The following is a 15,000-nucleotide window of genomic DNA, read 5'->3' on the forward strand; positions in this document are numbered from 1 at the left end:
CTTTTCAACCGAAGTCATAAAAGAGCCACACGCTCGACGCTACTCCCGACCGGTCCGAGCGAACCGAAAGTGCCTTCCTATAAATACCGAACGGCCGGCCGCTAGGTCGGCGACGCATGGGCTTACGCCCAGGCGTATGCCTGTGCAAACCGCCGTGAGAGCGTACCATCCCGCCGGCACGGTAAAACTTAGACTGAAAATATCGTCGAACATATCCTTTCATTTTATAACGTTCTATACATGAAAATTAATAAATTAACATGCAGGACATAATAAATTCACATTCTCATGTAAATCATGGGTTTAATTAATATTTTAAAAAATTTTAAAACCGCCCAGAACCGATGAGATGAAAATATTAAAACGATATTTTTGCATTTTCTTACGGTAAAACATTAACAAATAAGCGACTATAGCAATATAAAACTCCATTTGTAATTTAATTAATCAAAATTAATATTTTTTTTTGATTTTTCAGCGATCCAGAACCGATGAGACGAAAACATTAAAACGATATTTTTGCATTTTCTTACGACAAAACATTAACAAATACGAGACTATAACAATATAAAACTACATATGTAATTTAATTAATCAAAATTAATAATTTTTTTTGATTTTTCAGTGATCCAGAACCGATAAGTCGAAAATTTTAACAATCATATTTTTGCATTCTGTACCGTGGATCCATCGTTAAACGCTATTAAACTAACGTCCGTGATGGTATAAATGCAGATTTTCGCTCCGTTTAGCCAAAATAACGAACTTTAGGTGCGCTCCGAAATATTTCAAAGTCCCAGCGGCGTATTGCTTCGCCTCTTAGAACCGATTAGTCGAAAACTTTAACAATCATATTTTTGCATTCTGTACCGTGGATCGATCGTTAAACGCTATTAAACTAGCGTCCGTGATGGTATAAATGCAGATTTTCGCTCCGTTTAGCCAAAATAACGAACTTTAGGTGCGCTCCGAAATATTTCAAAGTCCCAGCGGCGTATTGCTTCGCCTCTTAGAACCGATTAGTCGAAAATTTTAACAATCATATTTTTGCATTCTGTACCGTGGATCCATCGTTAAACGCTATTAAACTAACGTCCGTGATGGTATAAATGCAGATTTTCGCTCCGTTTAGCCAAAATAACGAACTTTAGGTGCGCTCCGAAATATTTCAAAGTCCCAGCGGCGTATTGCTTCGCCTCTTAGAACCGATTAGTCGAACATTTTAACAATCATATTTTTGCATTCTGTACCGTGGATCGATCGTTAAACGCTATTAAACTAACGTCCGTGATGGTATAAATGCAGATTTTCGCTCCGTTTAGCCAAAATAACGAACTTTAGGTGCGCTCCGAAATATTTCAAAGTCCCAGCGGCGTGTTACGTCCGCTGACAGCGTGCGCAACGCGCCTGGCTCAACGCGATAGACGACAGGTGGCAGACACGGCTCCCCATCTCTACAGAAGCACCAGCGCCACCAGCGGCCGCCACCGAAACTACTCCAGTCCCCAGTCGACCAACACACCGTGCGCACCACTCCGACAGCGCCGATAGTTCCAGAGTCGCCGCTAGATGGCCACTCGGCGCACCGCTCACTCGCAACAACATTGGCGCGGTATAGACATATATACCGCCCTCATCGACCTCAACTTCAGAGGTTGTAGCAGACGTTAACCAACGCTCGCTCCAAGGGGACTCAACGCGAGAATCCTAAATCAGCCAGTCTTAGCGACCCGGCCTTGGACGAGTAAACGGCATACTAAACTACACCTTTCTCACCTCCGGTTGAGCAGGCAGAAGCTGGACACACTGCTCGCCCGCTCAATCTATCTTTCCTTAACCCATTTCCCCCTGTGGAGACGCTGCGGCCTAGAAACGCACCTCCATAGGTTACACGTGTTACATAACCGGAGTACCACTCGCGTATAGGAGTTGACTATACTGTAGACTATATGACGTAGCTTGTATTTAGCATAAATTTGATTTAGAATATACCTTGTTATTTTAATTTAAAACCACGTGTCGTTCTTTAACGCCCTTCGCCTTACCTGACAATCCACCTAGCTCCTCCACGCGGCAAAGACCCATCTCTGCCTGCGAGTTCAGATTCGTATCAGCCGAGCACCGCCGACCGGGTTACCGCTCGTCCGGTCACAAGACTCGGCTAATCAACGATCCGACGTAACAGGATCATTTTTGGTGACAGCGGTGGGATTACGAACGAACTCTCGACAGCGATAGGGCTAGCAAGGAGGGCTAGAGCGATTTGGAAAGAGAAGGATTTATTAAAGTTAACAAAATAAATAAAATAAACATGCCTCATACACGAGCGCAACCTCTTACCGAGGCAGAGTTAACTTTTCTATCAGACAAACTCGTCGCTAAAGAAAACGAACTGAAACAGCAACAGCTCGCGTTCCAAGAGATAATGGAGCAAGAAAGGAAGGTTTTACAGAGCCGAGAGACGGAACGGTGTGATGAACTAAATAAAATAATCGGGGAACTTCGGAACAAGGTAGCCATCTTAGAGAACAAAATCACACCCGACCCCATTCTCACTCCCGCGTTTTCTATAGAACAAGAACTCCTTTCCCTAAGGGCGGAGTTACAGAACATTAGGGAAAATAATACCCTTGTAACAAGCCAGAGTTCAGGAGGAAACTCCGAAACCGGTATTCGGTTGCGAGACGTGCTAGATACAATACCCACTTTCGACGGTCATAACATGACAGTCATTAAATTCAGTCGAGTTTGTAAAAGAGCCCGCGAAATGATACCACCACATCTAGAACCACAGTTAGTACGAGCAATGCGCGCCAAAATAACGGGTCGAGCATACGTCGCGATCGAAGACGAACGCCATTATACAATGTCCGAATTAATAGAGTCACTTAGAAGTAAACTCGCCCCGTTGAAATCTCCTCATTACTATAAAGGGAAACTTGCGGATATTTTTAAAACTCCTCAGGAACACATCTTGGACTACATTAGTCGCGTAAAAGACCTGAAATCCGCGGTGATAGATAGTGAGAAATCAGAAGGGAAACCAGCAGATCCGGATTTAGAATCATTCACGTTGAAATGTTTTACCGATGGACTCCCGACGGACCATAGAATCTTACTAAGACTAGAGGGTTACACGGATCTAAATGACGCGTTTAACAAGGCAATTTTGGTCGCAAACAGTTTAAATACCGATAAAGATAGGGCACGGACAAAATTACCGTCTAGCGCACCCCCATCGCATCCTCCGGTAACATCTGATCCAAGACAACCTAGCTTTGCAAACGTTTCACAGTTAACGCAACCAATGGTTTGCCCGATCTGCAACAAATTCGGTCACGCGGAGAGAGAATGCTTCCGGAACCCCTTAAATCAACCCCACGGATCACGCGAACCACCTCGGAATAAATTCTGTAGTATTTGCAAACGGAATAATCACAACACCTCGGAGTGTCGCGCACAAACGCAAAGACAGGGAAACCTCCAAAACCCCCCGTCGACGGATGCCCGACGGGACAACAGGGTAACCGCGCGTCCAGTTCATGCAATGGAGATGGAAGAACCGGAAACCCCCGCGTCTACCACCTCAAACTAACGAACACACACGTTCCAAGCATCGAACTGCGTTCGAAACACATCGAAGCACCCGGTACTTTCCTCTTGGACTCCGGAGCTGACCCAAATCTAATTAAAGAAAATACTGCCCGCGACCTCACAATTAACACTAAAAACATTATCCATTTAAGTGGGATTACCGCATCAACGGTGGCCACATTAGGCACCGTTAAGATCCCATTATTCAATCAGTTTCACACTTTTCACGTGGTTAGGGCGGATTTTCCTATCAAAGGGTCCGGAATTGTGGGCGCCGAATTCCTAAATAAAACACAAGCACAGATAGACTTCGCGACACAATGCTTAATAATTAAAAATGCTCAAATACCGTTTGTAGGCCGCGAAACAATGATTGTACCCGCGAGATCCACAAGTATTGCGTACGTTAAAGTTACAAACAGCGAAATCAAAGAAGGATATATTCCGCGTTTAAATATAGGCAAAAATGTATTCGCTGGTAATTGCGTAACTAAGGTTTTAGAAGGGAAAGCACCATTCAAAATCTTTAATTGCTCTGAGGAAGAACTTAATGTAGTGCTCCCGGTAATGAAATTAGGGGAATTCGAGGAAATCGTGTCAAACAGTCCATCGATGGACAACGTAGAAGAGGTGAAGAATGAAAATGTATGCCTTACCCGCTTGGAAAGGGAAACATACCCTGCAAGGACAGAGGAAGGAACAAGGTGCATCACGACCTCTACTGGTGAGAGCACACTTACAAACAAAATTAACAAAAAGACACGATTACCTAGAGAATCCTGCGAGCAAAACCGCGGAAGTAACGTTAATGTCGAATCAAGCAAATGTACAGACTCGCGTAAAATCAACTATGTCAGCTGTAATGATAAGGAAAGAGTCGAAAAATTAGTAGGCATGTTAAAACTAGATCACTTAAACACGGAGGAACTCGCGAGCGTAAACTCATTAATTTATAAGTACGCGGATATATTTAGATTACCTGACGAAAAGCTATCAGCGACGAACTTAGTTAAACATAAGATACGAACTACGGACGATAGACCGGTAAATACGAAGCAATATCGTTTCCCTCCCATTCACAAAGAAGAACTTCAAAGACAAGTAGCTGATTTACTAGAAAACGACATTGTAGAACCTTCAGCCTCACCGTACAACTCCCCGGTGTGGATAGTTCCAAAGAAGTTAGACGCAAACGGGAACAGAAAATGGCGGGTCGTAATCGATTTTAGAACCTTGAACACGAAAACCATTGGAGACGCGTACCCATTACCCAACATTGTAGAAATTTTAGATCAACTTGGAGGCGCGAAATATTTTACCGTCCTAGACCTATCGTCGGGCTATCATCAAGTACCCATGGATGAGGAAGACGCTGAAAAAACAGCCTTTTCCACTCCCCATGGGCATTTCCAGTTTAAACGAATGCCCTTTGGACTGAAAAACGCTCCCGCAACCTTCCAAAAGTTAATGGATGTAGTTTCATCGGGGCTCCAGGGGGAAGAGATCTTCGCGTATATAGACGATATAGTTATTTATGCAAGTTCTCTCCGCGAACACGAAATAAAATTCCAAAAACTAGCGGAACGGTTGCGTAAAGCCAACCTAAAACTACAACCCGAAAAGTGCCAATTTCTCCGAAAGGAAGTAGTATACCTTGGACACATAATTGGCGAAACGGGAGTCAAACCGAATCCGGATAAAGTTAAGTCCGTCCATCATTTTCCTGTGCCCCGTACAGCGCGCAATATCAAACAGTTTTTAGGCCTAACCGGGTATTACCGGCGTTTCATTCCGAATTTCTCAAAAACCGCGAAACCACTTACCAAACTGCTCAAAAAGAATGTCAAGTTTTCGTGGGGGGGAGAACAACAACAAGCGTTTGACATATTAAAGGAATTAATCTGCAAAGAACCGATATTACAGTTTCCCAACTTCGAAAAAGAATTTATTATAACTACCGATGCATCTGAACATGCTATAGGAGGGGTGTTAAGCCAGGGAGAAGTAGGGAAGGATCTTCCGATAGCATACGCCTCGAGAGCACTGAATCCAGCAGAGTGTAATTATTCAACAATTGAAAAGGAGTTATTAGCTATCGTATACTGTACACAGCATTTCAGGCAGTATGTTTACGGAAGACCCTTTACTTTAATTACCGATCATCAACCACTAATATGGTTACACAAAGTTAAAGACCCGACATCACGCTTAGTACGCTGGAGGTTAAAGTTAGGCGAATATGAGTACAAAATAATGTATAAGCCCGGAAAAGTTAATAATAACGCGGACGCATTATCCCGTAACCCACCGGAAACCCAAATACTCCCACTAACAACGACAAACGCACGGAGTACAGCAGAACTCACCGATGAGCAGTGGGAAAACTTGGCCAACTTCTTCGAGGACCGCGAAACCAACACTGCGGAAAACATAGAAGAAACCGAGGGACTGTCCCAAGCTGAGGCAAGAGGAGAAACAGAGCAGGAAACACCAAACCCGCAGCAGGAGGAGGAAACTCTTCGTCCAGAACCAATAACGCAAGACACAGAACGAGATATAAGACCGAATGAGCCAAGACCAGAACCACAATTGCCAAACGAGGTTGACTTCGAGGATCCACCAATTGAACCACAGCCATCAACATCACGCGTTGCGGATAGCGATATCCACCTAGAAGAAGAACCAGATACCGACTCGACCGATGACAACCACTCAGTCACCTCGGAAAGCGAACTCGAAGACGAAAGCGACACGGAACCAGCAGACACCCAGCCGTTATCAACCAACAATATATTGGAAACCAGAGATTGTCTCCCAATGCGAAAGGACAACCTTGCTTATTTCATCACAACCCATGGAGAACCACTGGATGAAGGAGCAAGACAGCTTCACTCATTAAAAAAATACCCGGTGCACCGAAACGTCGAGTTAGGCACACCAACTATACTAAAACACAACAGACGGACATACATTGCACTGCCGATAGCTAACTCCGTATACGAGCAAATTAATAGCACAATATTCGATGTTTGCTTTAATAAATTACTAACGGCTATTAACCAGCAAGGAATACCATCGTTTTCTATCAGTAAACCACACCAGTCAGACCGAATACCATGGGATCGCCTAAAGGAGAAATTGGAGCAAAAATTCGCTGACCATCCAGTATTAATTACAATATGCAGGAATCTTGTCAAAATTCCAGTCAAGACCAGGAGGGAAGCAATCATTCAAGAATTTCACTCAGCACCATACGCAGGCCACAAAGGAGTCACAAAAACGTACAAAAGAATCAGACAGCATTACTACTGGGAGAATCTCAAGGAGGATGTCCAGAACTTCATTCGCAGATGCATCGATTGTCAACTTAAAAAACTAATTAGAGTCAAAAACAAGCAGCCAATGATACTCACCGATACACCAGGTCGAGCATTTGATAAAGTTTCCATAGACATGGTAGGACCCCTACCACCGACTAGGAACGGAAACAAATACATTCTAACCATCCAAGATTTGCTGACTAAATACTCTGTGGGAATACCATTACCAGACGCAACAGCAAAACCAATAACAACAGCATTCACGAAAGGATTCATATACATATATGGTGCACCAAAGTGTCTCTTGACGGACCAGGGAACAAGCCTAACAGGACACGTTATGAAAACCTTACTGCAGAAATTCCATATTAAGCACGTACAAACATCTCCATTCCACCCCCAATCTAATGGGTCCGTAGAACGTTCGCATCATGTTTTAGTCGAATACTTAAAGCAATATGTGGATAGGAACCAACAATGGGACGAAGTAATCGAGGCAGCAATGTTCTCGTACAACACAAGTGTCCACGAGGGCACAAGATTTTCGCCATACCACCTTGTCTTTGGCGAAATAGCACGAGTACCCTGCCCAAGGAACATCTTGGACGAGAACGAGGAAGTTACTTACCAATCACACCTAATATCCCACATGAGGAACCTCAACCAACTACAAGCACAAGCACGAGAAAACCTGATAGCAGCCAAGGAGAGATCAAAATACTACTATGACAGAAGACTCAACCCTCAGGAATTACACCCAGGCGACCCAGTCTTTTTACTAAACAGCCAGAAAAACAAGAAGTACGAAAACCAATACACCGGCCCATTCGAAGTCCTCGAAGTCCTTCAAAATAACAATATCAAAATACTCTGGAGAGGAAAACCTAAAATAATCCACATGGACCGACTACGAAGATCTCGAATACCTGTATAACGGAAAATGCTCGAAGTCAAAATTCACAGAATTTTCAACTTCACCACATTTTCCTCTCTTGTTGGGGGAAGGTGTTACGTCCGCTGACAGCGTGCGCAACGCGCCTGGCTCAACGCGATAGACGACAGGTGGCAGACACGGCTCCCCACCTCTACAGAAGCACCAGCGCCACCAGCGGCCGCCACCGAAACTACTCCAGTCCCCAGTCGACCAACACACCGTGCGCACCACTCCGACAGCGCCGATAGTTCCAGAGTCGCCGCTAGATGGCCACTCGGCGCACCGCTCACTCGCAACAACATTGGCGCGGTATAGACATATATACCGCCCTCATCGACCTCAACTTCAGAGGTTGTAGCAGACGTTAACCAACGCTCGCTCCAAGGGGACTCAACGCGAGAATCCTAAATCAGCCAGTCTTAGCGACCCGGCCTTGGACGAGTAAACGGCATACTAAGCTACACCTTTCTCACCTCCGGTTGAGCAGGCAGAAGCTGGACACACTGCTCGCCCGCTCAATCTATCTTTCCTTAACCCATTTCCCCCTGTGGAGACGCTGCGGCCTAGAAACGCACCTCCATAGGTTACACGTGTTACATAACCGGAGTACCACTCGCGTATAGGAGTTGACTATACTGTAGACTATATGACGTAGCTTGTATTTAGCATAAATTTGATTTAGAATATACCTTGTTATTTTAATTTAAAACCACGTGTCGTTCTTTAACGCCCTTCGCCTTACCTGACAATCCACCTAGCTCCTCCACGCGGCAAAGACCCATCTCTGCCTGCGAGTTCAGATTCGTATCAGCCGAGCACCGCCGACCGGGTTACCGCTCGTCCGGTCACAAGACTCGGCTAATCAACGATCCGACGTAACAGGCGTATTGCTTCGCCTCTTAGAACCGATTAGTCGAAAATTTTAACAATCATATTTTTGCATTCTGTACCGTGGATCGATCGTTAAACGCTATTAAACTAACGTCCGTGATGGTATAAATGCAGATTTTCGCTCCGTTTAGCCAAAATAACGAACTTTAGGTGCGCTCCGAAATATTTCAAAGTCCCAGCGGCGTATTGCTTCGCCTCTTAGAACCGATTAGTCGAAAATTTTAACAATCATATTTTTGCATTCTGTACCGTGGATCGATCGTTAAACGCTATTAAACTAACGTCCGTGATGGTATAAATGCAGATTTTCGCTCCGTTTAGCCAAAATAACGAACTTTAGGTGCGCTCCGAAATATTTCAAAGTCCCAGCGGCGTATTGCTTCGCCTCTTAGAACCGATTAGTCGAAAATTTTAACAATCATATTTTTGCATTCTGTACCGTGGATCCATCGTTAAACGCTATTAAACTAACGTCCGTGATGGTATAAATGCAGATTTTCGCTCCGTTTAGCCAAAATAACGAACTTTAGGTGCGCTCCGAAATATTTCAAAGTCCCAGCGGCGTATTGCTTCGCCTCTTAGAACCGATTAGTCGAAAATTTTAACAATCATATTTTTGCATTCTGTACCGTGGATCGATCGTTAAACGCTATTAAACTAACGTCCGTGATGGTATAAATGCAGATTTTCGCTCCGTTTAGCCAAAATAACGAACTTTAGGTGCGCTCCGAAATATTTCAAAGTCCCAGCGGCGTATTGCTTCGCCTCTTAGAACCGATTAGTCGAAAATTTTAACAATCATATTTTTGCATTCTGTACCGTGGATCCATCGTTAAACGCTATTAAACTAACGTCCGTGATGGTATAAATGCAGATTTTCGCTCCGTTTAGCCAAAATAACGAACTTTAGGTGCGCTCCGAAATATTTCAAAGTCCCAGCGGCGTATTGCTTCGCCTCTTAGAACCGATTAGTCGAAAATTTTAACAATCATATTTTTGCATTCTGTACCGTGGATCGATCGTTAAACGCTATTGAACTAACGTCCGTGATGGTATAAATGCAGATTTTCGCTCCGTTTAGCCAAAATAACGAACTTTAGGTGCGCTCCGAAATATTTCAAAGTCCCAGCGGCGTATTGCTTCGCCTCTTAGAACCGATTAGTCGAAAATTTTAACAATCATATTTTTGCATTCTGTACCGTGGATCGATCGTTAAACGCTATTAAACTAACGTCCGTGATGGTATAAATGCAGATTTTCGCTCCGTTTAGCCAAAATAACGAACTTTAGGTGCGCTCCGAAATATTTCAAAGTCCCAGCGGCGTATTGCTTCGCCTCTTAGAACCGATTAGTCGAAAATTTTAACAATCATATTTTTGCATTCTGTACCGTGGATCGATCGTTAAACGCTATTGAACTAACGTCCGTGATGGTATAAATGCAGATTTTCGCTCCGTTTAGCCAAAATAACGAACTTTAGGTGCGCTCCGAAATATTTCAAAGTCCCAGCGGCGTATTGCTTCGCCTCTTAGAACCGATTAGTCGAAAATTTTAACAATCATATTTTTGCATTCTGTACCGTGGATCCATCGTTAAACGCTATTAAACTAACGTCCGTGATGGTATAAATGCAGATTTTCGCTCCGTTTAGCCAAAATAACGAACTTTAGGTGCGCTCCGAAATATTTCAAAGTCCCAGCGGCGTATTGCTTCGCCTCTTAGAACCGATTAGTCGAAAATTTTAACAATCATATTTTTGCATTCTGTACCGTGGATCGATCGTTAAACGCTATTAAACTAGCGTCCGTGATGGTATAAATGCAGATTTTCGCTCCGTTTAGCCAAAATAACGAACTTTAGGTGCGCTCCGAAATATTTCAAAGTCCCAGCGGCGTATTGCTTCGCCTCTTAGAACCGATTAGTCGAAAATTTTAACAATCATATTTTTGCATTCTGTACCGTGGATCCATCGTTAAACGCTATTAAACTAACGTCCGTGATGGTATAAATGCAGATTTTCGCTCCGTTTAGCCAAAATAACGAACTTTAGGTGCGCTCCGAAATATTTCAAAGTCCCAGCGGCGTATTGCTTCGCCTCTTAGAACCGATTAGTCGAAAATTTTAACAATCATATTTTTGCATTCTGTACCGTGGATCGATCGTTAAACGCTATTAAACTAACGTCCGTGATGGTATAAATGCAGATTTTCGCTCCGTTTAGCCAAAATAACGAACTTTAGGTGCGCTCCGAAATATTTCAAAGTCCCAGCGGCGTATTGCTTCGCCTCTTAGAACCGATTAGTCGAAAATTTTAACAATCATATTTTTGCATTCTGTACCGTGGATCCATCGTTAAACGCTATTAAACTAACGTCCGTGATGGTATAAATGCAGATTTTCGCTCCGTTTAGCCAAAATAACGAACTTTAGGTGCGCTCCGAAATATTTCAAAGTCCCAGCGGCGTATTGCTTCGCCTCTTAGAACCGATTAGTCGAAAATTTTAACAATCATATTTTTGCATTCTGTACCGTGGATCGATCGTTAAACGCTATTAAACTAACGTCCGTGATGGTATAAATGCAGATTTTCGCTCCGTTTAGCCAAAATAACGAACTTTAGGTGCGCTCCGAAATATTTCAAAGTCCCAGCGGCGTATTGCTTCGCCTCTTAGAACCGATTAGTCGAAAATTTTAACAATCATATTTTTGCATTCTGTACCGTGGATCCATCGTTAAACGCTATTAAACTAACGTCCGTGATGGTATAAATGCAGATTTTCGCTCCGTTTAGCCAAAATAACGAACTTTAGGTGCGCTCCGAAATATTTCAAAGTCCCAGCGGCGTATTGCTTCGCCTCTTAGAACCGATTAGTCGAAAATTTTAACAATCATATTTTTGCATTCTGTACCGTGGATCGATCATTAAACGCTATTAAACTAACGTCCGTGATGGTATAAATGCAGATTTTCGCTCCGTTTAGCCAAAATAACGAACTTTAGGTGCGCTCCGAAATATTTCAAAGTCCCAGCGGCGTATTGCTTCGCCTCTTAGAACCGATTAGTCGAAAATTTTAACAATCATATTTTTGCATTCTGTACCGTGGATCGATCGTTAAACGCTATTAAACTAACGTCCGTGATGGTATAAATGCAGATTTTCGCTCCGTTTAGCCAAAATAACGAACTTTAGGTGCGCTCCGAAATATTTCAAAGTCCCAGCGGCGTATTGCTTCGCCTCTTAGAACCGATTAGTCGAAAATTTTAACAATCATATTTTTGCATTCTGTACCGTGGATCGATCGTTAAACGCTATTAAACTAACGTCCGTGATGGTATAAATGCAGATTTTCGCTCCGTTTAGCCAAAATAACGAACTTTAGGTGCGCTCCGAAATATTTCAAAGTCCCAGCGGCGTATTGCTTCGCCTCTTAGAACCGATTAGTCGAAAATTTTAGCAATCATATTTTTGCATTCTGTACCGTGGATCCATCGTTAAACGCTATTAAACTAACGTCCGTGATGGTATAAATGCAGATTTTCGCTCCGTTTAGCCAAAATAACGAACTTTAGGTGCGCTCCGAAATATTTCAAAGTCCCAGCGGCGTATTGCTTCGCCTCTTAGAACCGATTAGTCGAAAATTTTAACAATCATATTTTTGCATTCTGTACCGTGGATCGATCGTTAAACGCTATTAAACTAACGTCCGTGATGGTATAAATGCAGATTTTCGCTCCGTTTAGCCAAAATAACGAACTTTAGGTGCGCTCCGAAATATTTCAAAGTCCCAGCGGCGTATTGCTTCGCCTCTTAGAACCGATTAGTCGAAAATTTTAACAATCATATTTTTGCATTCTGTACCGTGGATCCATCGTTAAACGCTATTAAACTAACGTCCGTGATGGTATAAATGCAGATTTTCGCTCCGTTTAGCCAAAATAACGAACTTTAGGTGCGCTCCGAAATATTTCAAAGTCCCAGCGGCGTATTGCTTCGCCTCTTAGAACCGATTAGTCGAAAATTTTAACAATCATATTTTTGCATTCTGTACCGTGGATCGATCGTTAAACGCTATTGAACTAACGTCCGTGATGGTATAAATGCAGATTTTCGCTCCGTTTAGCCAAAATAACGAACTTTAGGTGCGCTCCGAAATATTTCAAAGTCCCAGCGGCGTATTGCTTCGCCTCTTAGAACCGATTAGTCGAAAATTTTAACAATCATATTTTTGCATTCTGTACCGTGGATCCATCGTTAAACGCTATTAAACTAACGTCCGTGATGGTATAAATGCAGATTTTCGCTCCGTTTAGCCAAAATAACGAACTTTAGGTGCGCTCCGAAATATTTCAAAGTCCCAGCGGCGTATTGCTTCGCCTCTTAGAACCGATTAGTCGAAAATTTTAACAATCATATTTTTGCATTCTGTACCGTGGATCGATCGTTAAACGCTATTAAACTAGCGTCCGTGATGGTATAAATGCAGATTTTCGCTCCGTTTAGCCAAAATAACGAACTTTAGGTGCGCTCCGAAATATTTCAAAGTCCCAGCGGCGTATTGCTTCGCCTCTTAGAACCGATTAGTCGAAAATTTTAACAATCATATTTTTGCATTCTGTACCGTGGATCCATCGTTAAACGCTATTAAACTAACGTCCGTGATGGTATAAATGCAGATTTTCGCTCCGTTTAGCCAAAATAACGAACTTTAGGTGCGCTCCGAAATATTTCAAAGTCCCAGCGGCGTATTGCTTCGCCTCTTAGAACCGATTAGTCGATAATTTTAACAATCATATTTTTGCATTCTGTACCGTGGATCGATCGTTAAACGCTATTAAACTAACGTCCGTGATGGTATAAATGCAGATTTTCGCTCCGTTTAGCCAAAATAACGAACTTTAGGTGCGCTCCGAAATATTTCAAAGTCCCAGCGGCGTATTGCTTCGCCTCTTAGAACCGATTAGTCGAAAATTTTAACAATCATATTTTTGCATTCTGTACCGTGGATCCATCGTTAAACGCTATTAAACTAACGTCCGTGATGGTATAAATGCAGATTTTCGCTCCGTTTAGCCAAAATAACGAACTTTAGGTGCGCTCCGAAATATTTCAAAGTCCCAGCGGCGTATTGCTTCGCCTCTTAGAACCGATTAGTCGAAAATTTTAACAATCATATTTTTGCATTCTGTACCGTGGATCGATCGTTAAACGCTATTAAACTAACGTCCGTGATGGTATAAATGCAGATTTTCGCTCCGTTTAGCCAAAATAACGAACTTTAGGTGCGCTCCGAAATATTTCAAAGTCCCAGCGGCGTATTGCTTCGCCTCTTAGAACCGATTAGTCGAAAATTTTAACAATCATATTTTTGCATTCTGTACCGTGGATCGATCGTTAAACGCTATTGAACTAACGTCCGTGATGGTATAAATGCAGATTTTCGCTCCGTTTAGCCAAAATAACGAACTTTAGGTGCGCTCCGAAATATTTCAAAGTCCCAGCGGCGTATTGCTTCGCCTCTTAGAACCGATTAGTCGAAAATTTTAACAATCATATTTTTGCATTCTGTACCGTGGATCCATCGTTAAACACTATTAAACTAACGTCCGTGATGGTATAAATGCAGATTTTCGCTCCGTTTAGCCAAAATAACGAACTTTAGGTGCGCTCCGAAATATTTCAAAGTCCCAGCGGCGTATTGCTTCGCCTCTTAGAACCGATTAGTCGAAAATTTTAACAATCATATTTTTGCATTCTGTACCGTGGATCGATCGTTAAACGCTATTAAACTAGCGTCCGTGATGGTATAAATGCAGATTTTCGCTCCGTTTAGCCAAAATAACGAACTTTAGGTGCGCTCCGAAATATTTCAAAGTCCCAGCGGCGTATTGCTTCGCCTCTTAGAACCGATTAGTCGAAAATTTTAACAATCATATTTTTGCATTCTGTACCGTGGATCCATCGTTAAACGCTATTAAACTAACGTCCGTGATGGTATAAATGCAGATTTTCGCTCCGTTTAGCCAAAATAACGAACTTTAGGTGCGCTCCGAAATATTTCAAAGTCCCAGCGGCGTATTGCTTCGCCTCTTAGAACCGATTAGTCGAAAATTTTAACAATCATATTTTTGCATTCTGTACCGTGGATCGATCGTTAAACGCTATTAAACTAACGTCCGTGATGGTATAAATGCAGATTTTCGCTCCGTTTAGCCAAAATAACGAACTTTAGGTGCGCTCCGAAATATTTCAAAGTCCCAGCG

This window comes from Osmia lignaria, unplaced genomic scaffold (genome assembly GCF_051020975.1).
Source record: "Osmia lignaria lignaria isolate PbOS001 unplaced genomic scaffold, iyOsmLign1 scaffold0044, whole genome shotgun sequence".
NCBI classification, from domain to species: domain Eukaryota; kingdom Metazoa; phylum Arthropoda; class Insecta; order Hymenoptera; family Megachilidae; genus Osmia; species Osmia lignaria.